The sequence below is a fragment of the Phycodurus eques genome, chromosome 12 (assembly GCF_024500275.1).
Source record: "Phycodurus eques isolate BA_2022a chromosome 12, UOR_Pequ_1.1, whole genome shotgun sequence".
Classification (NCBI taxonomy): Eukaryota; Metazoa; Chordata; class Actinopteri; order Syngnathiformes; family Syngnathidae; genus Phycodurus; species Phycodurus eques.
In genome coordinates, this window is record NC_084536.1 from 23,232,929 (window position 1) to 23,259,639 (window position 26,711).

The following is a 26,711-nucleotide window of genomic DNA, read 5'->3' on the forward strand; positions in this document are numbered from 1 at the left end:
TTTTTTTGCTATCTGAATCGCTACTTTGTATAAATTATTTTGATGAAATTCTTTTTTACGCTTGCTTGACTGTCACTGTTCAAATATTACTTTAAAAAAACATTGCCCATTTCATAGCGACTGATTTTATGATGGCGACAGTTTAACCTTGGAATGGATTATATTTATCCTAATTATTGTTTCCAATGGGGGGAAAAAAATGGTATTCCAGCGTATTTCATTGACAATTTTGCATTTCATAGAAGCAAAGCAGCAGGCTTCAAACGGCACTCTTCAACATCAATGTCCTGCCGTTTGCGAAAACATCTTTACTTTGAAAGCCCTTCGAGACTTATCAGAAAACACACACACACATATATACAATAAAGCCATCTTAATAGTGTGTACACTTAAATAGCAATTAATTCAATCCCCAGTCTTGCTGATTAGACATTTGGGTTACATTTGAAATGTATCTTGATAAATAATTGAGGAGGACCACTCTCACGTTGCATGTCTTTAATGTTTTACTCTTCCTTGGAGGCTTGCGATAGTCTCTCTCTTGCGTGTGTGTGTGTGTGTATGTGTGTGTGTGTGTGTGTGTGTGTTAGAGGGTCGCTGACACTGCGCCACAAGTGATAGGATTCACCAAATGGCTGCGGTCTATTTTTAAAATTTCAAAATGTCATTAAGTGACTTTGCTCAGCGGGAACATCAAAGTGCATAACAGTGAATGACTTGCATTTAAATGGAATGTAATGGTGACATAACACTGTCACGGTTGCACTGCATTAATTTGAATTAATTAGGAGAATTTCTAATACTCATCACTTTTTATTATGATGTACGACAGCCAGATAAGATTCCAAGCAGTCCAACCGATGTGTTACATGAAAATATCATGTTTCAAAGTCTTATTATAAATTGGTTACCTTATTTTGATCACAATTCTAAATGTTATCCCTCATGTGTCATCACATTGAAAGTAGTTGTATTATTTTTACACAGCAATTCACTTATTTTAACACTTGTGTAACACTTGTTACAATGCAAAGGTCTTACATTTTTCTCAGCACAAGTTTTTATGAGGGTTACAGTTTGACCCTGGAACAGATTATATACATGTATAACATTTATAATAATATTGAGGGACCAAGGAAGAATTGCAACAGATGACATCATCAAGGCTGGGAAACTTCAAACAAGCCTGAACCGGAGGAGTTTTGGGGAAAAAAAAAAAAGAAAAGAAAAATTTAATTGTTTGCAGGGACACCATCCTTCGAGACTGTTACATCCAAACTTATATTTACACAAAGATCCTCCAAATGTATTTTATGTTAAAATAAATTATATATATTTAAATAATATGAAAATAAATCCCAATATATTTATTCTATTTTAATTGAATGCAGGGACACCAACGTAAAGGGAGAGAGTGACATCCAAACTTGTATTTGCACAAATAACTGCTTTATTATTTTAAAACAAGTTAGATAATCTTTCAAAAGGCTAAGTAGTAACGTAAGTAAAAAATGTAAATCTAAATCATTTTTTAAAATGTATTTTAGTTGATTGCAGGGATGCCATCATACATAGAGAGGGTGGCATCCTGCAAAAATCTATTTGAATGATTTTAAAATGTATATTTTATAGAAAGTAAAAAAATATACATATCATTTTTTTTGAACTTTTGCTTACATTTGAACTGATTTGATAGCTGCCATGTAAAAGACAATGGCAGCAAAATGCATTTACAAAGTGTTTACAAATAGTTTGAAAACAAATGTCATAGTTTATGAAGTAAAAAAATCGAAATCTATTAATTATATGAAAAAAGAAATTGTTTGCATTTTAATTGATTGCAGGGTTTTCAGGTGACATCCAAACGTGTCTATACAAAGAACATTTCAAAAGAATTCAAAATAAATTATATATTATTGAAATTAAAATTTTTAAATACATTGAAATCCTTTAAAATAATTTAATTTCGTTAGCATTTGATTTGAGGGACACCATCGTTAAATGTAACTATGACATCAAAACGTGCATTTACATCGACGAATTTAAAAAAGTATAAAAATAAACTGCATATCATTAACATTATTAATTATAATATAAAAAATAAATGAATCACATTCATTTTTGTAACTGATTGCACGGAAGCTGGGTGACAGCCAAACAGGCATTTACCATAAGTACATAGTGTATATATTTTTTTATAAATACTTAAAAAAAAACACACATTTTATAAAGTAAAAGTATAACAACCAGATAATATACAGTATACAAAATTATTTTTTTTGCACTTGAATGATTTAAAATAACATCAAAACGTGTATTTACACAAAACAATTTCAAAATAATTATATAATACTAAATAAAGTGAAAAATGGAAATGTGTTTTATTTTTTATTATTATTATTATTATTTTTTTAAAAAGCCGATGGCAGGGACGCCATCATCCATAGAGGCGGTGATGTCCGAATGCGTTTCCAGCACAAGAAGTTGCTGCCGAAAGTGCCAAAACTCCAAGCTAACTACTAAACTATGAAGTAATTGTTTATGCGAGTGGACGGGTGAATGTTTTAGTGTCGTTTATTTATTTGTTTATTTTTTTCGGCAAGGTGTACCCGAGTGTGCCTCTACTGTCCGACAAGCAGCCTCACTGGCACACAGACCTGACCTAGAATTGCTACTCAGAAATCGGAGTAAACCATTTGAGCGTCACGGAGAGGGGTGCTGCTGTTGGCGGTAGTGCTGCTAGCCCGACGTCAGAAAATCTAGACTGGGATGCAATGGAGTTGGACCACTGGAGAAAGAAAAAAAAAAAAAAAAAAAAAACTCGGGCGAAAGGGGGGGGGGGGGGTAGGGAGACGTGTTTGTGTTTTATTATGGTGTCGTAAAAATGTGATTTTGCCCTGTCGCGAAGGAGGAATTAAAAGTCCCAGGTGAGTGTCATGTTTTTGGTGTATGACGAATCCAGGTGGATAATTAATTAAAAAAATAATAATAATAAAAAAAGTGTCGACCGTGTAAGGCAAAGCTCGCCTCCTGGCAACGGGGCACACGCGGGGGACATCTCACTCCGGTATCCGTCCGTCTCCCTCCCTCCCTCCCTACCCACCCACCCACCCACCCGAAGGCTCTTCGGCTGCTGCTGGCTAGCAAAGCCCCGCGTCGCGTCCACAGCCGTGGCGGACAACCGAGGCGCTCCTTTTCCACGTTACAGAAGCCCCATTTTTTTTAACCCCCTCCGCTCCCCCCTTCCTCCTCCCCTCCTCCCATCCTCCCATTCCCAGCAAGCAAGCAAGCGACAAAAGCGGATTATTCACGATGGTCTCGGCATGGCGCAAAAGCCGCGGAGAAATGCTGTTTTTTTAGCCGCCGCCGACACCGGAGGACCGCCCGAGTTTGTTGGTGAAAATGGAAAAAAAGGATTACAATGCCCGTCGCGCGTGTCGTGCATTCCACGGGAGCTCTGCGGACGTGGGGTATTGTTTTTTAATTTTTTTATTGAATATGTTCTCATTCAAAAAAAAAAAAAAAAAGAAGCTCTTTAGTGTGATTTGTACACGGCGGCGGTGAGAGATTATAAAGGCCCTGCGCCTTCTCATTTTAATTGTTACATTGTTAACAGAGCTAGCATAACTTGAGCAACGCACGCCCGCCGACCGAAGGCCCTCACACGGGGGGCTTTTATTTTATGAAGCCACGGTGAGACCGTGAAGGCACCCCCCCCTCCCTCCCTCGTGTTGCGTTTGTGGTCCGGCGAGACGTCGTTGTTCCCTTCCGTCCACTGACCTCCCTCTTCGGGGGAAGACTTTGTTTGCGCTGGCCGAGAGGCTTCATGAATGCTCGAGTCCTCCCTTCCCCCCATCACCTCACCCCCACCACAGCAGTAGCTCTGTGGCGAAACAGGAACAACTTCTTTTTTTAGGGGAAAAAATGGGGGAAAAAAAAAGTTCCTGGAGTTTTTCAAGCGCAACTGGCTCGACCATTTTTTTCTTTTTCTTTTTTTTGGTATCTGCCAGGAGTTGTCCAAGTGGGGCGCTGAGATTTAATGGGGAGGGGTGAGTCTCGACTGATTCGTAGCCGATGTGTGCTTTAAGTTTATTTATAGTTTGGGGTTTGTATCCGCGTGTGTGTATATTTTAGGAGGCCGTTTGTGAGGAACTTTGTGCGGCTTTGTGCTGTATCACACACACACTTGAAACACTCTAACGTGTGTTGTAGCTTTGTTTCTACTTAAGAACAGACCCACAGGTTCTTGTGGTGCTAGCATACGTTTTCTGGTGTCCACAGACGAGAGTAGCTTGAATTTCTTAAGTGTAACCGGCATTTGGTGTCCATCAACAATCTTTGTTTAAAGCTTGTCTTGTTGTTTTTGTCACACAACTGTTGCGTTTTTTTGAAGTGATGCTGTCAGGTCGGGGCAGGTATGGGTTTAGTGTCACACACGGCTAAGCACGCTAAAGTCGTCATAGTTTCAGCACATTTAAAATGTCCCCTTTTGTTATGAGTTGCCGAACAAACATATGCAGGTAGTGGAATTAAAAATGTATAATTTGCAGCCGTTTAGCTTTGCCTTTAGGTTGCACCCTGTCAACCAGGAGATTAATGCTAAAACTAGCTTTCAGTCGGACACTGTCCACAAGTTCTTCTGGCAGCGTTCGCCGTGTCGTCACCAAATGGTCACGTGGTGTTTCGGTTGGCAGAAAGCCTGTGGAAGTCAATAGCCTCACGCTTATTTCCGTTAATTAACGAACGGTACTGTCGTGTTGCGTTATGGCCCGTACATACACATCGCCAACGAACGATTCTCACAGCTTTTGCGGCATCCCAAAAGACACATGAAGCTCACTGAAAGCTTACGTAAAGCCACATGACGTGACACAACTGGAAGCATACTGACCGGCCATGTTTGCTTTCGGCACTTTTGTATGGTAATCGTAAGACACTTAACTTTGTAATCACTTTTTTTGCAGTGTAATATTATGATATTAGATATGTTCATATTTGATATTTGGCACAAGCAGAAGATACATTTCACATGAGGTAATAACTTGCATCTCACCCTTAAATACTTGATGCCTCTGTTACTTTTGGTGATATTTTACCTCTTAAGTAGGCCTACTATCATATAAAAATTACAAATGGATATGAGCCTTTATAATATGCAAACAGACTTCACGTATGGCGATGTATTGCCGTCTGAACATTTTCCAATTAACAATTGTAAGATTGACACTTCTATGCATCAAGAGACTTTTGTTATTAAATATTTTGTGAAGGCCAAAATTAAAAGTTGTCGATTTAAATATATGCCGTCAGTCAGGCTAAGCGGACAGATTTGGGACACATTTGTGCGTAACTTCATATTTAAGGCAAATTCTGGTTGAAGCCTTGCTGCATAACTTTGCTTGGCATCAGCTGACCCAAACTTGCATACTGTGATTTAAAAAGCCACACAAACAAGGTTTCTTCGCCAAAATTATATGGAGGTGAATGGCATGTCTACCAACCAATGTTAATGCGCCTTCGCCAGAATTACGTCACGATGACGTTTCGCGAATGCTCCCATAGTGTTAGCACACTTAAGCATATTCCCCTTGTCATCTGTTGCCCTATAAACATAGGCCTACAGAGACATTGGAATTCAAATGTATAAGCTGTAGCCCTTACATTTTGTGCTATTATTGTATCTTAAAATGCCACATCTCTGCACCATGTCAGCCAAAACTAAACGTCTTGTTTTAGCACGCTTAGAAATGTCCCCTTGTCATTCCCCTCCCTAATAAACGTACACAGGGATTGGAATTCAAATTTATCATGTGAAGCCATGACATTTTGAGCTATTCTCACAGGCAAAAATAACAACTCTGGACCAAGACCTAAGGCTAGCTTTCAAGTCGACTCAATCAGAATCAGAATCAGAATCAGAATCATCTTTATTTGCCAAGTATGTCCAAAACACACAAGGAATTTGTCTCCGGTAGTTGGAGCCGCTCTAGTACAACAAACAGTCAATTTACAGAACACTTTGGGGACATAAAGACATTGACAAAAAACAATTGTGCAAAAAGATGCAGAGTCCTCTAGCACTTAGAGCAGTTCGAACGACTAATATTGCAATAGTCCGGTTCAATGACCATTGTGCAAAGGGCGCTGAGACTTCAAGGAGTGTATGCGGTTTAAAGTGACGAGTCATCTCAATCCACAAGTCTTATAGTTTTAGCGCACTTAAACATGCTCTTCTTGTCGTTTGTTTACTTATGTAATTTCACAGGTAGTGGACTTCAAATTAATAAGTTGGATGTAAAATGGCAAGTCTGTGGACCATGTCACCCAAAGTTAAACCTGCTAAAGCTGTCGTTTTGATACCATCCACAAGTCCTTATGGTTTTAGCACACTTAAAATGTCCCCTTGTTGTGTTGTGTTATAAGCATAGAGGCAGTGAAATTAAAATTTACAGTGTGACATATTTAAGCTGTTGTCATTGGTTAGAATAACAAATATGCACCGTGTCAAGCACAGCTAAAAAGATGGTAAAGCTTTCAATTTGAGACTATGCACACATTCTTCGAATTTTAGCACACTTAAACATAAGTCCCTCTTGTTGCCCTGTAAACAATAAAAAGGTAGCGGAATTCAAATGTGTAAGGTGTTGATGGGATATTTTGAGCTATTATTATAGGTCAGGGGTCCTCAATTAAAAGTCAGGGGGGTTCTGTTGCACGGGATTTCTCAGGGCAAAGATGCAAACTTCAAAATGTTTCGATTTGCATAACCAGTCCGTCAAACAAAATAAAAATGACACACATCTTTTTCACATTTGTGGTTTTGCAAATGGGATGTTTTCCTTTCCATGAAAATACTAATATCTGTCTGTACCATAAATGAAACTACTAAAGGCAACAATGCATGAACATGAATAAATGTATTCCCCAAAACACAGAATTACATTGTGCTTTTTAAACACACATCCAAACCCATTATTAACAGTTCACGCCAATAACTTAAATAGCGAGTAAACTGGCATAAACACATCAGACCTAAATTTCAATACAAATTGTATTTTGATGCCTGGAACTAAAAAAAGAAAGGCTCGCCAACATTCAGTTAAGCAGGGTAGGCATCTCAGGCTTAAATTTCAAGTAGCACTGAACATGCAAATAAAAGTAAAGTAAATCAGAACAGGTTAAATGCACATTTCAAGTAAAAAAAAAAAGTTTACATTTGAGTAACATCTCAGAAGCTGCATTGAGACATTCCGTGTTCGCTTATGTTACACCAAAATAATGCCACCTGGGGTTAAACATAATGTGCTCTTTGTTGCGCTGTAAACTGGTGAGTGATCAGTTGTGTAGTTCTGCCTTACTGGGATCTCAGTCTTGCGTGATTTGGCCGCCAAGTTCAGTGGATATGTTTGGTTAAGGATCCGTGTTTCGTTTTGGAAGTGCCGCCTAATGTATCCAACTTCCTGCTTTTTATTAAAGCCACGGTCGCGCAACATATGAGACGCAACGGATTTGCGCTGGCTTTCGGATGAATGGAAAAAAGACTGGTCCTGCCGTTGATTTACAAACAGAAAAATAATAATCTGTGTTCTGAGTCAAGTTTCTGAACTTTTTAACCAGTCTTACCTGTTGTCATTAATCTCACAAATCTGGTAAATAAACAGTTTGATGGTCACATGATTACAAGTGCTACTGTAGTGCTGAATATAGCTGCGTAGTACAGTCTGTGACAGTGGCCTATACGGTATAGAAGGAAAAAAAACGGCACCGTCACGATGTACCTACTTTATTTAACAACAAATGGTCGTGGGTCCACATGATGCCTTGACTTGGTCCAGAAAGCTGTTCTAGCTTAAAATGGCAAATCTGTACGCTGTGTCACCCAAAGCTAAACATGGCGAAGATAGCTTTCAGTAAGACATTATACACAGGTGCATAATAGTTTTACCACACTTAAACATCCCCCCCTGACATCTGTTACCTTATAAGCTTTCTGATTTACTGGACATCAAATTTATAAGATCGAGATGTGACCTTTTGATCTTAGTATTGTATGTTAAAATAGCAAATACAAACCTTGTCACCCAAAGCTAAAGATGCGAAAGCTTTTCATTGAACACAGGCTTTTATACTTTTATCACAAATCAGTGATATTATCAGTGATTATAGTTTTAAAACAAATAAGATTCTTGCCACAGGTTCTTATAAAGGTTTAGCACACTTAAAAGTGCTCCCATTGTCATTTGTTGCCTTTTCAAGCATACAGACTTCATGGAATACAAATTTATATAGTGTAGTAGACGCTATTATAATTTTTTTATTAAGAGCAGCTTCTTTGGAGTGGCTAAAATGGCAAATCTCTGTCACCCAGAGCTAAACGCTGAAGTTGGCTTTCACTCTGATATACACACGTTCTAAGTAGTGCATTAGCATGTCCCCTTTGTTATTTTTCTGCATCATAAGCATCCCGGTGTAATGTAATTTAAACATAAAGGTGTAGACATGACTTATTGTCACTTAGCATATTTTGGGCTTTTGGAGAGGAAAAATTGCAAATATAGATTCTGTTTCACCCACAGCTTAGCATGCTAAAGGTAGCTTTCACTATAATACTGACAATAGCACTTTTTTTGGGGTGGTTTATGTCTCCCCCGTTGGTTTGATCCCTTACAAAACATACACAGGTTATGGAATTTATTTGTGTGATCTTGAGCTGTTCGTGTTAGCATCTTTTTTTTGTAGCGGTTAACTTTATAGATGGGAGATGCGTACAGTAGCTCAGCGCCAACCACAACTAAATCTGCTAAAGAGTGTGTAAATGCACGTTCCTATGCACTTGTGCCATTTTGTTGCCTTCCAAAGTCAACAGGTACTGGAATTTAGATTTCTAAGGTGTGTGTGTGTGTGTGTGTGCGTGCGTGTGTCTGTGTGTGAGAGACCTTTTCTTCTTCTATAATTATTATTATTAAAAGCGTCAATGGTGGTTTTGTAGCTCTGCTATCAGGTTACGTCCTAAAGTCGCACATGCGCTCATTTTTCAGTTAAAAAAACCCCCAAAAAAACAAATTGAAAAATGATGAATGAACCGCTCCACCTTTTGATAACAAACGATTGTGTGAAAAGCAGCTGGACAGTCAGGCAAGGTAGCAATTCAGCAACTAATGCTAGTGGCCTCTTTGTATATTATTCCCTTCGCATCCCCCATTGAGGAAGGCACACTTTCTTATTTGAGAACGGAGGGCCCCCTCAATTGCTAAGCAATTTCTTGCATCATTTATTTACGTGATGCACACAGGTTCTTATTTATCTCTTTTTCCAATTCGGCGCTGTCGTCTTTTCATTATAGCGACCTGTCCAATGCTGCGTGGCGATAGACTGGTATCTGTTCCGTGGCGCTAGTTGACCTTCGAGTTTGGTTGACTTCCAAAACCAAAGGAACACTTCTTACTCATCCGCATGACACCTGGCGATCATCTCTGAGGAACTTCATACCAAAACACAAATTCTCATCCTTGAAGTTGCTCGACCTTCGACGTTGTACTCTATACATGCTAGAGCACATCTAACCTGTCACAGGCTTTTATGTGGTCCCTCTTCGCTTGAAGTCTAAATAAGTGTTTGGTTGGAAAAGGAGTGTAAATAGTCAGTGACCTAAAACTTTGCACCACTTGTATGTTTGCTCCATGTTGTCATGTCAACACCAGCGACTGAGTGCTTTTCCTTGCCGCTGCGCTTGTTTGCTTGTCACCCGATGAAGCAAAGTTCTCTCTCCCTGTGTGTTGCAGGTGTGAATGACTTGTGGCTGTAGGGTGTCGTGAGTGGGCCAGCTTCCTGCAAGTGCACACGCTCGCGCGCACACGCCCGCCCTCCAAAGGGGGAGGGGGCTCACTGCGAGGGCTCCGGTGGGGAGCACACATCAGTGCCCAGGGGACCTGAGGCTTGGTGCTCCATATGAGGCCCTGCTCAAAGGGCAGGGGGGGGCTTCTGAGGTAAGTCAAACGCAACTCTGCTGCTATTTTTTCACCCCCACTAAACACACCTTATCATACAAATTTTTTTTCCACCATTTGGGAGAAATTACAATTACATTTTACTGTGGTCAGACATTATTATCATCTTTTTTTTTTGTATTATTACCTTAAAGGTGGACCATTGACTGTTTCGGGACTAAAAAAAAACTGTCCCATGGGAAGTAATGGAAATTGAAGTAATCACTTCTAAGTTTTCTGTCAACATAATAAATCCTTTTAGTAGCTGTACCGGCAATGCTTTGAGGAACATTCTTCACTGTCACAACAAGAAGTACGCCGCTGTATAGTGAAATTGTGTAATCATCACCCTTAACTTTGATGACATGCATGGTGGCGACGATTACTGCGTGTGCTTAGGAGTTGAGTCTCTTCACATAAACACAGCTGTTATCTGTGGTTTTCTTTTTTTTTTTTGTTATAGCAAACTTAGCCATTCTTTTACTGAATAGCCAGGACAGAGACCTGTGAACCACTTTCCCAATTTACAATAAATTTCCGTTGTTATTAAATTTTTCCTGTATTTTACCACTCACAAAGAGACAAAAGTAAAAGTGAAAGACACATAATAATTGTGCATTGTATTTGTAGGCATCTTTCAGGACGCTCAAGATCACCTTAGAACACCAATAAAAAATTTAACGATAATTACGATTGCCATAAAAGAGAGCTCATTAAATGTGTAAAAGTCAGATGGTGTCTGCAAATCAAGGAGTTTTTAAGACAGGACTTAAAATTGTGGAGGGAGTCGATATCCTGGAGTGACTGTGGAAGTGAATTCCATGGATGAGGGGGTAGGTTATCAAGAGCTCCAGACCCACAATGGGATAAACAGGCTAGCGGTACCGCGAGAAGCATGGAGGAAGAAGAGCATAAAAGACATGATGGAAAGTAGGGATGGATGGGTCAGAGAGGTTAAGGGGGTATTAGGAGAAAGGACGTTGGAGCCAGTGCAGGTTTTTGAGTAGGGGGGTGATGTTTTAAAAAGGAGTGAGTTCTGGTAAAGATGATGACAACATGTGGAGTTGAGATGCTGACTGAGCTGAAGTCTCCCGAGATTTGCTGACACCGTGTCCGATGTCATGAGTGATGAGGTCTGCATTCCTTTGCTTTGTTAAAGGTATATTTTTCCAGAATCGTTAGGCAGTTTTCTGAATCGGAGCACCTTTTGAGCCATCCCGCTTTGGGAAGTTCCACTGTATTTGGACCATAACATAAAAGTGCGGGAGAACAGCCTTGTTCCGTCCATCTTGTCCTGTGTTAATTCTAGTTCTCGATGATGTTTTACAAATTTTCCTGGAATGTTTAACATGCATCTCCTTATGCCGTTTTTTTTTTTTGCATTAAAAACCTGCTTGTTTGTCATTATCTACCTCATACTTGGAGACAAAGTGGTGCCATTGTTTGATAGCCTAACACTCCCGTGATGCAACTGTGACGACTGGTGTATGATCTCTCCCTTCTGACATTTATCTGTTCAGACATCGATAGCTTTGTCGCGATGAGAGGAAAGCCCTTGAGTTTGTGGCATTACTAATTATTCCAGAGGAAAGAGGACTTCATAACTTGCGCCATTTGGCTCAATCTGCACATTGTTTGGTCTTCTTCTCCGATTTGGACACAATTGGGGGACAGAACACGGTCACGCTGCTCTTCCTCAAATCTCTGTCTGTGCAGTTTATTTATCTGCTATCTAATCCTGACGCATGTTAACTGAAAACCGTGGGGAGGTGAAGGACGCCTGGGAAATGGATATTGATGGAAGGCAGCAGAGGATTTATTTTTTTCTTCTGTTCATTGGGCTCTCATGTTTCTTTTTGCATTTGTTTGCTCTATGGGATTTCTAATTAAAACTCCAAAGATTTGTGGAATGTTAGAGGCGGTTTGGCCACTGCCCTGTGGAGTACTTTGTTGGGGGGGGGCAGGTGTCTGCTTGCCCACCATATTGATATTCACTTACTAGACTCATTTTTTGTTTCCTTTGATCCCTGTTAATAACGTCAAAATCCAAGCCACCAAGTTGTACACTTTAGTTAGTTATGGTTTAGATCGGTCAATCCTGATCAGGCTTCTGTTTCCCTTACGGTTTATGTAGGCTGGCGTAACTGTGACGTCATGCCATAAACAGTAGTTCAACTATCCATCCATCCCTTTTCTATAGTGGTTTTCCTTATTAGAGTCATGGGTAATTGGAGTTTATCCCCGTTGACTTTGTGCAAGAAGGAAGGTACAGCCTGGACTGGTCACCAATCAATCGCAGGGCACTGATAGAACCATTTACATGCACAACTATGATCAATTTAGTAGTCTTCAGTTAACCGAGAGTAACTGGAGACACCCAACACAAGAATTGGAAGAACATGCAAAACACACACAAATACGCACACACACACAACCTGTATCTCCTGACTGTGAGGCAGACATACTAATTACTAATTCACCAATTAAAACACATGTACGTGACATGGTGCTGACAGTACTACTATACAAGAAATAGTGCTTTGAAACCTTTCGACAAAATACAAAGATTTTTATTTATTTTCTTTTTAAAAAAAAGGCACTTTTCATTTTCTTCCCATTCATTCATCGTGACATGACAGTAGTCGGACAATTCTATGCCGACCAATAAACAGACGACATTGTGTCTAACACCACTCTCCACAGGTGGACCAAAGTGTACCACTGAAACCCACACACCAATGAAGGGAACTGAAAAGTCGGACGTTCTGTTCTGCTTTTTGGGACCCTCTATAATTAAAACATGCTATTAGGGATTCACTGATATCAAACCGTTCGTACTTTGACTCGATGAAATGCTCAGATACTAACATAACATTGCATTCATATCCCTGCTTTTATATGCACCAGACTCTGCTCTTCATCTCTCATCTATGTACTACTTTTATAAAGTGCCCCCTCGTTTTTAGACTGTGACACCACATAACTGAAATGCCTTGTGTTACAGGCTACGTTTAAGTTACGTGTGGCAAGACTGTTAGATAAATCACGCAGTTAGATGTTAATATGTAAGTTATGACAATTTGTTCCTCTACAAAGTGTTATCCGAGTGAAACTCAAGCCATGTTCAAGAAGTTTGTTGTGTGAAAAATTTTATTAAAATAAAACAAGTTTTATTAAAACTGTAAGACGTAATTGCATCTAGTATTGGTATTGGTGAGTACACATATGTACAGACAGTACTTGTATTCTGTCTGAAAAAAGTGGTATCAGTGCATCCCTTCAACCTGTAATGCCTCCTGAACTAAATTATACTGCTTGGTGGAAACAAGGCTCAAGTTATCAGAACTAAAACTACAATGGAACGCAAAATGCAGACTTCCACCAATGTTAAATAATCCTAATTTGGATAGGTACCAAATTTTACAGGTCCACAGGGTGCACTTAGTGTGTGCCATCACTACATAATACAGCCCTGCATTACTGCAGGTTTTCTGACTTTGTAGATTGTTTCAAATTGTTTTTTTTATTCTATTACGCAAGTTGGCCTTGTCATTAATAACTGGGGGAGGAACGATTGCATTGATTATACAAAACGTCTAGGTTTTGTATCCGTACCTCTTTGAACCTTTGAGGCAATTGTGTTGTGAAACCAACAGAACTCAACAGAACATCTGCATAGGGCTAAGATTTGTCATTGCCAATCAAGCCGTCTCGATCGTGTTATTAATGAAAATGTTGTTTACAAAGATGGAAAAATGCTAGATTTGCAGCTTTGTGGGAACACATAACATTGAGTTATTCCTTGGACTATTCCCACTTTTTTGGGGGGGAAAAAGTTTTGACGTAGTTGTGCTGACTAACAAACAAACTGGAGAAAATAAAACCTCCTTGGCAGAAGTAATAATCCCCAAAACTGTTAATATATGCAATGTTTTCCATGGCTCTCCATTTGACGGCTCACCAAACCTTGCTGTCTGACCACATTCAGTTATTCAGTGGCCGTGGTCTGACAGATTAAACCAAAATGGTAACGATGCAGCAGTTAATAACAATTTCTTTTTAATGCCTTAGTAATAACTTTAGCATGTAAACTGGCACACCAAAAATGGCCACCTATTCTGTCAAATTAACATGTTGTGCGTCAGAGGCGCAGGCGGTGCAAATTGGCAACCTCACGCTCACACGCAAACGTTCATACATGCATTCGCCGACAGTGGTGTCTTGCTTGCTTGTATGAAAGCCATCAAACTGAGTTTAGTCATTGAATGAAAGATTGCATTTGCTCCAGTTATTTGCTGACCATGATGGAAATACCACCATTTTCAAAACACAGCAAATATAAATCATAACATTAAGGGAAAGCAGCCACATGAGATGTCACTCCAAACAAATGTTTTAGGGCTCTAAGGACCAGCGTGGAGTTGTTTTTATACAGCCGAGCGTGCCACTGCGAACGGTTACATCAATAAGTAAAAACGTTTTCTAATGGCAGCATTTGTAGTATTTTTGTGCAGGTCCCATCAGCCTTTTTTACACCAGGAAGTCCAGCAAAGTGCAGTGCGCATTGGTTTTGTGGTTCCATTGTCATCTGCCGGTGGTAATTGGAAAAATATTTCTCCTCCGTTACGGGCTAGATATGTTATGTTGCCCACTTAACAATTCATTTATTCATTTTATCTCGGTATTCTCTGTCAACACTGCCTTTCTAAAGGACCAATGAAAACTATTTTATGATGTCATGTGTTTAACAATTGGCTCGTTCTTTTTAAGTATGTCTGTTCATTTTATTTTTACTACGAGCAGAGAAATTCTTCTCACAAACTGACAACCTAGGATGAAGACCAAAATGTTTTGGGTATTATTTTGCTCTACTGTATCTCATCATTTCTATATTGTGATATACTGTAATTTTCGTGACCAAAATGTTACATTTAATATTGGAAGTTACTCTCAGACTGCACTCTGGACAAATTGCCAGGCAGTCCGGTATATACGCAAACTACTCCAGCATAAGGCAAAACAGTTCTAAGCACTTCCTCCTGGTTCGGGTCAATGGTGAAGGGGACTATGAAAATGCAGTCGTACAAACTTAAAAACGTAAATGTCTACAATGTATTTTTGTCAAACAATATTCCACCACAGAGCCAACAAAGATGCCAACTTTTAATGTTCAGGCTTTGTTCGTATTTACATACAGTATATCCTATAAATAAATGTTTAACTTTTGTCCGAAGACACGAGCCATAAAGAACACAACATTTTAGCAATTCAAAAAATTGCATAATAAAAATTGCATAGCACACACAGGAAGTTAGTTAACTTGTTTTCTGGGTCTGGTCACATGACATTCCGCATATAGTGGATTGGAGGGCAACCGTGAATTGGAGTCTCCATTGTCGAAATATTTGTATGTAACTGAGCTGTACTATACCACATTTTGGCACTTTCTCCTTGATATACCAATCATACGGATATAACCAGACACAGTGCCATCCGTTGATTCTTGGTCAAAAGAGATTTTGTGTAACAGTAATGGAATGGGATGAACACATGTTTTTTTTCTCAAACAAAGCGTGTCATCTTGTCGTAAAGAACCACACGTCACGAAGGAAGAACACTGAATGCTGAATGTCCTCTATTGTTTGCTTTCTGTTTACTGTGTGGAGCTCCTCTTCTTTGCCAAATTTGCTGTCATGATGCTACGATGTCACACCATTTATGAGCCGCCGCAGCCATCTCACTAGTTTATGGTTTACCGAACAAACCCGTACCCTAGCGGGCCAAACTGAATGAGCTGTATCGCTTAGTGGAAACATGGCTGTACTCATGAGCGTGCGTCAGCGGAGGGGTGGTCTCCGGATCCGCAGGGAAGTGAGGGGATCAGTCGGAATGCACATCAATCCATCATGCTGCTTTCGTGTTTCTCTGCTGGGATTGACGGCTATGTGACGGGCGGACTTGTCCACCTGCCCCTGACAGGAGGGGTGCGCTCATGCTGAGCTGTTGTCATGTGGAAGCCCGCGTTGCTTTTGGGTTCTTTGCAATAACTGCCTGCCTGTTTTCTGTGGGACTTGGTGGGCGTAATAATCAATTTACTGAATAAGCGTTCTGTTGCTTGTTTGGAATTGTATTGTTGATTAAACATGTCTTGAATCCACTGAGACAAAAAGTTTGCAACATGCAACAAATCAATGAATTGATTGTTGATTTTCTAGTTTGTTGATCAAGGAAATTTGTAGAAATGTCCATCTCTAGTTTGTAGATGGGTTTCTGGGCTACCTCCAGTTGATTTAGATTTTGAAACATTTTTCTGGCAAAACAATTTAAATGGCATTAATCTGATCCATGGTCGAACTATTGCCATAATATCTTTACAGATATTATGACAGTTAATTTGAATTTATGTTATTGTCACTGCCTAGTACACTTATCCTCTTGCCACCATCACTCACTTGGCTACTCAGAATTACCATCTTAATGACATGACGTAAACCATGCGCGACTGTCAATCGATACGGGCATGTGCATGCACACAGGGAGCACACTACAACCCCCACTTTTAATTCAATTTGTGGTTTTAAAACTCACCACTTCGCTGAATTAATCAAGCTGCCGTCGGATAAAATTATATTGATCCTTAAGTGCCGATTTGACGTGTGTTCCTTAAGTACTGCATTCATTTTTCATTTGACGACATGAGTCAACTACAATGCCTTCTGGTGTCCATCTTGATTGCGGGTATGGCGTATACTGTAAAAGGATGAATGGCGGTCAATAAAAACTGGACTCGAATCAAACCAGTTCTTTGTGTTGCTGTTTCATTCTTTTGCTACTGAAAGATGATATCCAAAAGGGCGCCGTGCTTTGAATTTGGATTGTTCACGTCTAAAACAAGCAGGTTTCATCCCGTTTGCTTTTTACTGATTTTGCAGTAATTGTAACTCTTATACAAAAGAGGTTTATTTACAGTGCATTTACCTTTTGGTTTAAAAGCATACATTTCATGTCAATAATTGTATGACAAATTTAGAACATTTCTCCAAGTAAAACAATACAATTATCATTATCACATGCTCTGACATGAGTGAGTGGATGATATTTATTTTTATTGTCATTCAATGCACCTAATGGTAAATTGCCAACCAGCCTAATTAACATGTATGTCCTAAGATTGAGTGACAGATGCGGAGTTTTCTTATGCGTTTGAATCGATACAAACCCTTTTTGCTGTACTTTTTTGCCAGCACATTTAGCATGTGGCTAATGGAAGAGCAGAGATGCGATGTTGTCGAGGAGTCAGTCAGGAGAGAAAAGAGCACAAGTTGGCCAACTCTGTTGCAACCGTCAAAGCCATAAAGCGGCGCTGCAGTTTTCAGATGTTATTAGGACAAATAAGTACTGACTCGTGGGTGCTGTGGTATGTGTGTAAGCACACGTATATTTATCTGTGTCTGTATATTTAATTGGGCAGGTCTTGCCAGTGTGTTTAAAATTCCTCCGGAATGACACACTCGTGCAAACTGGGGTAATTCAGGGACACAGTCTGGCTCTCCAGAGTGGTGTGCTTTATGATTGTGAGGAGGTTGCACATGGGCTGCATTACTACATTAAGTTGGGTTCCTTGTTCTCGTGGCAGTTGCTGGATAAATAATACAAACCAGAGAGGACATAATGGCGAGTGCCAGTAAGCTGCACAGTGCTACCGTAGTGTTGGCTACCAAACTATTACCTTCCAAGGGTCAAACTGTTGCCATCATAAAATATATATTATCCGTAGACACGTTTTAAGTCATATTTTAACATCTGTACAACTACTGTAGTATATAAACTTAAAAATGCTCTTTAAATACATTCTTTAATGACAAACAAGGAGAGCATAATTAGAGCTTCATACATTTGTTTTATATAAAAAAAAAAAATCAACCACTAATGGAGACTGTAAAAAGCGTACAGATAGATATTTAATGATGAGCTCTACCACTTAATATTAGCCTGAAACGCCACTGTGACTGTGTGTCGACTTCTGTTGTATATTCTTCTCACGCTCTTTAGGTCTTACCAGTTGTTGTTGGGCTTGGTCCTTCATTTGTAAAAAGAAAATAAGGAAGTGCACAGTTAATCCATCGATGCTCACTGAACTGAGCTCAGCTTCATAGTGACGGCGACACTAAATTCTTAATTTAGGGTCAGGGTTTCCAAATCCGGTGCTACAAATTCAGGTGGTTTAACAAAGCTTTTCCGTCTCTGCAGGCCTTTGCCCACTGCTTTAAGTAACACTGCAATTTTGCAGTGGGATCAGTTGGAAGTTCAACTCTTTGCATTGCTTTTTAATGCACATAAATAAGCGATGATGCAAGGGAAGTCCTGTGCCCTCCTCTGTAAAGGGGCTCATCCTGACTGCTGTCTCCACTGCTCATACTTGAGGCTTCTTTTTGATTATAACATAGAATCAGAACATTTATGTACAGCAAATGAATTAAGTAGCGGTGGTAGGAATGTAAACTATTGCCTCATGCTTCCAAGAGGTCTGCAGAGTCCCTAAAGGGACTGGCTTTTGGGATTTCCCACAATGCTTTTAGCCACCAGGAGAGATCCTTCCAGCATGAGCGAGGGTAGGAATGTGGTCAGAGTGTGGGAGCTACTGTGAGGAGGGAGAGAGGAAGCTAGCACGGTCAGGGGACAGAGGAAAGTAGGGGACTGATGGGGGGCAGGGAGATTCGCTTTACAAAATGGAGTTACCATTAACTACCAAGTGCAATACACTCACGCACTGTAATGGATCGTCTAAGTGGCCATTACATAGATAACAAACGTACAAAAAGAGCTATTTAATAAGTTACAGAACAAAGTTACTGGCTTGGAATTAAAAGTGGAACCTGTTTTATGTTTGTACAGGTGTTTTGTTTGATTACCTCCTCTTCCTGTGGCTACAGAGCGCACTACCTGGCCAATCACACTGTGTGAAGGGGGCGGTGCTTTAGGCCAAGAAGGAACCTGTTTAAATTTCAAGACAGATTAGGAAATTTTGTTTCTCTTCATTTGCTTAACTTGTATAAGCTCTTACACTTCAGAGGTGGTTATGCTTTTATCATTTTTTTGTAAATTCCATTGCATTTTTGCTGAGAGTCCCGAATATTAATTCCTATTTAAAATCTGCAAAAATGCAAAAACGTTCAAACCAATCCAATCTGAACTGTGGTGTGTACAAAGTCCAACCAGGCGCTCCCGATTGCGAATTTGGAAGGAATTTGAATTGCATATCAGCAGTTGCTTTACCATGTTCAGACAGCCATTTTCCACCAATCAGGATGTTTCTGTTCACTTTGCTACAGTACAGTGTGTATCCTGTAAACTCTGATCAGGGTTGTGCTTCCACTGCAACCAGCATTTCAACAAAGGCGTACTGGAAAGTAGGCCCAGATATTGTGTGGAGATTTAGAATGGAAAGGCAATGAAATGTGTACCGTGCTGAACGATATACCGCATTGTGCAAACAAGGTTTTGTGTCTTTGAAATCTCTTTACATCATGTTATAATCACTTGTGCTCATGTAGGATCTCATTACATTTCCTTTTTCTCTTTTTAGATTGATGAAGAATTCTTAAAGTAATTATTTTTCTTTGTTTTTTGCAGGTGCTTTTGTTTGTGTTCTCAGTCAGGATTCATGAAAAAAAAGTTCACCAACAGTTTGGTATGGCTGTAGTATGAATGGATTGTCTCATTGATTTTGTTGATTTAATGATCTGCCTCCCACACGGTTCAGTTTGCTCAATATTTTAACTCCCATGTGACCACAAATAGGAACTGGCACTTGAAGTAGGACCATATTACACGCGTTCATGTTGGGTTGCTTTTCCACTCGATGTGTAAGTGCTTCTTTGTTTTGTGTGAGATAGCGGCGCTGGGTCCAAGAAGAAGCCAGCACTTAGCCAGGGATGCAGAGAAGGGATGCAGATGGGCAGAGATGTGCAGGGTGAAGTTTGTGTTTGTGTGTGTGTGAGAGAGCGAGAGACACACACACACACACAGAGATCAGAGTGTCCAGTGCCGGTCTGGCTGGCTGCTGGAAGGGCCACGCCGCTCGTGGCGGCGTGCCCGGATTTAGCCAGCAGATGTGTCACTTGTGAGTCAGCTGTGCGCCGCTTGTATAGCCACGTCTGAGACACAGGCGCCCACCTGGGCTCTCAGCAAAGAGAGCAAACGGTGTAATAACCCCTCTCCTCCTACGGGGATGTCTGTGTCACACTTTCTCGCCAGCCTCTTGTTTCCCTCGCCACTTCCATCATGTTGATGGATGCATTGCAGCTTCTGCCACGGTCCATCCATCCATCCATTTTCTACCGCTTATCCGAGGTCGGGTGGCCGGGGCAGTAGCTTTAGCAGGGATGCCCAGACATCCCTCTCCCTAGCCACTTCATCCAGCTCTTCCGGGGAGATCCAGAGGTGTTCCCAAGCCAGCCGAAAGAGGTAGTCCTGGGTCATCCCCGGGGTCTCCTCCCGTTGGGACGTGCCCGGAACACCTCACCGGGGAGGCATCCGAATCAGATGCCCCAGCCACCTCATCTGGCTCCTCTCGATGTGGAGGAGCAGCGGCTCTACTCTGAGATCCTCCCGGATGACCGAGCTTCTCACCCTATCTCTAAGGGAGAGTTTCCTGGGGAGGAAACTCATTTCGGCCACTTGTATCCGGGATCTTGTTCTTTCGTTCACGATCCACAGCTCGTGACCATAGGTGAGGGTAGGAACGTAGATCGACCGGTAAATTGAGAGCTTCGCCTTTCGGCTTAGCTCCTTCTTTACCAGAACGGACCGATGCAAAGTCCGCATCACTCCAGACGCTGCACTGAGCCGCCTGTCGATCTCCCGTTCCATTCTTCCCTCACTCATGAACACGACCCCAAGATACTTGAACTCCTCCACTTGGGGCAGGATCTCATCCCCGACCCGGAGAGGGCACGCAACTCTTTTCCGACTGAGGACCATGGTATCAGATTTGGAGGTGCTGATTCTCATCCCAGCTGTTTCACACTCGGCTGCGAACTGCTCCAGTGAGAGTTGGAGATCACGGCTTGATGAAGCCAACAGAACCACATAATCAGCAAAAAGCAGAGATGCAATACTGTGGCCACCAAATCGGACCCCCTCTAAGCCTTGGCTGCGCCTCGAAATTCTGTCCATAAAAGTTAGGAACAGAATCTGTGACAAACGGCAGCCTTGGCGGAGTCCAACCGTCACTGGGAACGAGTCCGACCTACTGCCGGGTATGTGGACCAAACTCTGACTCCTTCTCCACAAAACACATGTAGACTGGTTGGGCGAACTCCCATGCACCCTTGAGGATCCTGCCGAGGGTGTAGAGCTGGTCCACTGTTCCACGGTCAGGACAAAAATCACACTGCTACTCTTGGATCTGAGATTCGACTTCCCGACGAACCCTTCTCTCTAGCACCACTGAATAGACCTTACCAGGGAGGCTGAGGAGTGCGATTCCCCCTGTAGTTGGAACACACCCTCTGGCCACCACCCCAGTCTGCCAATCCAGAGGCACTGTCCCCGATGTCCACGCGATGTTGCAGGAGGCGTGTCAACCAGGACAGCCCCACAACATCCAGAGCTTTTAGGAACTCCGGGCGAATCTCATCCACCCCCGGGACTCTGCTCATGGGAAGGCGTGTCGGTGGAATTGAGGAGGTCTTCGGAATATTCTACCCACCAACTCACAACGTCCGAAGTCGAAGTGCCCGATCCCCACTGTACGCAGTGTTGGTGGTGCACTTATTACCCCTCCTGAGACGCTGGATGGTGGACCAGAATTTCCTCAAAGCCGCCCGGAAGTCTTTCTCCATGGCCTCACCGAACTCCTCCCGTGCCCAAGTTTTTGCTGCAGTGACCACCAAAGCTGCATTCCGCTTGGCCAGCCGGTACCCATCCGATGTCTCAGGAGTCCCACAGGCCAAAAAGGCCCGAAATTACTCCTTCTTCAGCTTGATGGCATCCCACACAGTTGGTTTCCACCAACGGGTACGGGGATTGCCGACGACAGGCACTGACCACCTTACGGCCACAGCTCCGGTCGACCGCCTCAGCAATGGAGGCGCGGAAAATGGTCCACTCTGACTCAATGGGTGAGACGTGGGTGAAGTTCTGCCGGAGGTGAGAGGTTGAAAATCCTTCTGACAGGGGATTCTGCAAGACGTTCCCAGCAGATCCTCACAATACGTTTGGGCCTGCCACGTCGGAGCGGAATCTTCCGCCACCATCGGAGCCAAGTCACCACCAGGTGGTGATCAGTTGACTGCTCCGTCCCTCTCTTCACCCGAGTGTCCAAGACATGCGGCCGCAAGTCCAATGACACGACCACAAAGTCAATCATCGAACTGCGACCTAGGGTGTCCTTGTGCCAAGTGCACATGTGGACACCCTTATGCTTGAACATGGTGTTTGTTATGGACAATCCGTGATGAGCACAGAAGTCCAATAACAGAACACCGCTCGGGTTCTGATCGGAGGGGCCGTTCCTCCCAATCACGCCCTTCCAGGTCTCACTGTCATTGCCCACATGAGCATTGAAGTCCCCCAGCAGAACGATGGAATCCCCAGCGGGAGCGCTCTCCAGCACCCCCTCCAGGGACTCCAAAAAGGGTGGGTACTATGAACTGCTGTTTGGTGCATAGGCACCAACAACAGTCAGGACCCGTCCCCCCATCCGAAGGCGGAGGGAGGCCACCCTCTCGTTCCACCGGGGTGAATCCCAACGTACAGGCACCGAGCCGGGGGGCAATAAGTATACCCACACCTGTTCGGCGCCTCTCTCCGTGGGCAACTCCAGAGTGGAATAGAGTCCAACCCCTCTCAAGAGGACTGGTACCAGAGCCCAAATTGCGTGTGGAGGTGAGTCCGACTATATCGAGTCGGAACTTCTCAACCACACACACCAGCTCGGGCTTCTTCACTGTCAGAGAGGTGACATTAAACATCCCTATAGCCAGCTTCTGTACCCCGGGGATCGGATCGCCAAGGTCCCTGCCTTCGGCCACCGCCCAGCTCGCACTGCAGCCGACCCCTTTGGCCCCTCCCACAAGTGGTGAGCCCATGGGAAGGGGGACCCAGGTTACCCTTTCGGGTTGTGCCTGGCCGGGCCCCGTGGGTGCAGGCCTGGTCACCAGGCGTTCGCCTTCGAGCCCCACCTCCAGGCCTGGCTCCAGAGGGGGGCCCCGGTGACCCGTATCCGGGCAAGGGAAAACTGAGTCCATTGTTTGTCGTCATCATAAGGGGTCTTTGAGCCAAGCTTTGTCTGGTCCCTCACCTAGGACCTGTTTGCCATGGGTGACCCTACCAGGGGCATAAAGCCCCAGACAACTTAGCTCCTAGGATCATTGGGACACACAAACCCCTCCACCACGATAAGGTGACGCCTCAAGGAGTGGTTCTGTCATGGTGAGATGACAAAATGTGACACTACACACGTCTCCTCCCCAGGGATGGAATAGCATTGAAAACCCACTGGTGATAGGATTGACCGTGGGGTGCTTGAGAGACAGACTGGGGTAGTTAGCTAAGGCTACGTTTGCATGACCTTGCTCTTGGCATTTTGCAAGCTTCGTGTACAGACCGCAGTGTTGTTAACGCAGACCATCATCATAAAACTGTATGTATGCCAAGCCAGTAGTTGGTGCTGTCGCTTTCAGTAATGTGACTCCAATGGAATCAATATTGGTATAATGAATGTACATTTTGTGATGCTCCAATAGCACTGTGGGCCATATTCGCACAAGGCCAGACTAAACACTTTACACACGTGCACATTCTCAGTTCTTACAGACGACGGTTTCACTGTTTACATTCCGATTGTGCTATGGTTTTCAACCTTTTTTTTTTTTTTTTTTCAAATGGTTTTGCATAAAAACAACTGTTTTAGGCCTGAAAAACAGTTATTTGAATGAATTGCCAAAACGACATATCCGTTTTTTAGTTGAAATAGATGCATGTAAAAAAAACTAAACCTAAGATGTAAACAAATCTCTTATACACAGTCACTTTATTTCCATGAATGTTCAAGAGAAATGCTATCAGGTGGGCTGTTTCAGTCATCTAATCCATACTTAATCATGGATAAATCAGCAAGGGGATTTCATAAGAATTTCCATGAGAATTGGGGGTACTCGATTATTTTATATCTAAAAAAAATTCAGTCGGTTGTGTGGGATTAGGTTTTGCTGAGTTCCGTGTGAAGCAATTGATGCAAAAATAGTGAGTGGAGAGGCCCTGTTGATCGCTGTCGAATGGAGGTATTTTGACACTACTGCTTCAGGCAGCATTTATCTGCTCAACATAACACTGCATAGAAACTGGAGTTTAAAACATTTAGAGACACGTTCTCCCATCTCTAGTACATTTTTACAAAACTTGCATTTGAGTAATTTCCACATTGGTGAAAGGATATTAAAATCAAATCCCTCTCCGAGAAGGAGCTGGAAGAGCTTGTATAAACGAAACACATTTTTATGAACTGTGCAATCTGTACGAAACTTGGTGTAACAGCTCCTGCATAGCAAACATTGTTCAAATAGAATTTGTGAATAGGATTGTTTTTGAAAGTTTGACATTTGCGTGTGTGGATGCTTTTAATGGGAACATTGTTACTTTTGGGGGGGGAAAACAGATGTATAAAAAAATATAATATGGGAAGTTGGCACAAAATCGTGTCTCCTGGTATGTTGCTATCCTATTCCGGTAGAAGCTTCTTTTTTTTTTTTTTTTTTCCCAGATGATGCAGAAAGAGTTTTGGGAGCAGGTTGACTTCAAGAGGGCTCAGGCACTTCTTCCTACTCATGTCAAGTTTGCTACATGTGATCTCTCGTGTGTGTGTGTGTGTTGTGTCATCGGTGTCTACTGGCCCTACTGCCACTCGGCATTCCTGACATTCTGTGTCTGTCGCGTTTGAGTCATGATGGGTGTGGACTCACCTCGGCGATTTAGCTTGCCGACGCTCTAGTGTTTGATTGTAAAGTGACTTTCAGTGCGTTTCCTGGTGTCTGCCATCAATCTCAAATGAGGAATGTGAAAGAAATAACCCCCTGTTGATGCGTTTGTTTTGCTTCTCAGATCCTTGTCGATCTGGCAAAAAAAACAAGAAACAGCTCGCTGTGTGTTAGCAATGGAGCTTTCTCTGTGAGTAAAGAACGGAAAGATTAAACGGTTCAGTTCCAAATTCATTCTGAGTGATTGGAAACAGGATCTAGTTGTCTAAAAAGTACCCCAGCTTTTTTGAAGATTCATTAGTATTTATTAGATTACCTTGAAGCCATTGATTTATCTTGCATGAAGTTCAACGGTCACAGTCTCACTTTTTTGGATGAGGTTGGATATTTTTTGAACCGGGTGAATGCAGAAGTACTCTTCAAAGCTGTGTCACAATGTTGCGTGATTGCATTGGTGTGAGAGTAATGCAGTCTAAAGAATGGAACAACACACTTCCATATTAACACACCTTAGGTTTCAATTGATAAACACTAAGCCTTTCACTGTTCAACAGTGAAATGACCTGCAAGTAAAACAAGCTTTATGGTAAATAAATGCTCTTGTGTAAGGAGGGAGACAGCCTTTTTGCCTTGGGTGCCCACTCTCCCACAAATAAGATATTACTCCAAAAGAAACCTCAAAAAGCCAGATTACAGTTTCCAAATGCACACAAGGACAAGAACCTAATTCTTTTTGACGAAACTCACGTTGAACTGTTTGGCTATAATGAGCATCAATCGTTACCTTTGGAGGAAAAAGAGGGAAGTTCGAGAGATCACCATCCCAATTTTGAAATACGGGAGTGGCAGCATCATGTTTTGGGATTGTTTTTTCAGAGGGGGGACTGGTGCACTTCACAAAATAGATGACATCATGAGTAAAGAACATTATGTGGAAATACAGCAGCAACCTCTCAAGACATTATCAGGAAGTTAAAGCCTGGACGCAAATGGCTCTTCCAAATGGACATTGAATGGAAGCATACTGCCCAACTGGTTAAAAAGTGGCATAAGGATAACAAAGTCAATGTTTTGGAGTGGCCGTCACAAAGCCATCAAAAATAATTCTCTCTTTATTCTTGCATCTAGCAAATAGAAATAGTTTTGGTAATCCAAATTGACCAAAAACAGTTAAAGTTAAGTCTGATTTCATGTCAGAAACTGAGAAAAAAAGCATATGTAAAGTTCCGATTTCAACTGTGTATAGTGTATTTTTTGAGAAAAAGCAAATGTGGCTGAGTTGCCCTAAACAAATAAAGAGCCTCAAGAAGAAGATTGTTGAGATGGCTAGTGAGCTGATTGAGAGCGGGAATGGGAGCAATACCTCATTGCGACTGAATTGCAAAGCAGGATTTGCATAAATGAGGCTGAAACGTCGGCAGGGCGAGCTGACGTAAACGCTGAAAAGAAGGCGAACGTGTTTGTTTTGGGCTATGCCTCTCCGTAAGAAGTGTCAGAAAAATTCCAGGCAGTGAGATGAATTAAAGTTGCTGGACAGTGGGTTTAATGCAAGGCCAGCAACCCTCTCCCCCCCGCTGATCCAACACCATTAACCCCAAACACAGGTATAAATCCTCCCATCTTCCCTCCGGAGCAAGTCTGGTGACGTAGTTCAAACGGGTCACTCAGCAAGCCCAGGAATGCTGTGACATAAACGTGTAATGAAATGCTGCCATGAAGTGAAAAGCCTCTCCCAATGGAGAGA

The 26,711-nt window shown here is 42.1% G+C and overlaps 1 protein-coding gene across 3 annotated transcripts in view; it reads left to right on the top strand.

The window, feature by feature from the left end:
• The first annotated feature begins 2,840 nt into the window (after positions 1-2,840).
• bcl9 (BCL9 transcription coactivator) overlaps positions 2,841-26,711 on the top strand; it is a 44,056-nt gene continuing 20,185 nt past the window's right edge. The window contains exons 1-2 of one of the 3 annotated variants that reach the window (XM_061692358.1): positions 2,841-2,927; positions 9,783-9,986. The gene's annotated coding sequence lies outside the window, so the exon portion shown is untranslated. Of the gene's footprint in view, positions 2,928-3,123; positions 3,471-3,696; positions 4,050-9,782; positions 9,987-26,711 lie in introns of those variants that run through there. The other 2 variants (XM_061692357.1, XM_061692359.1) reach the window with 2 other exon arrangements.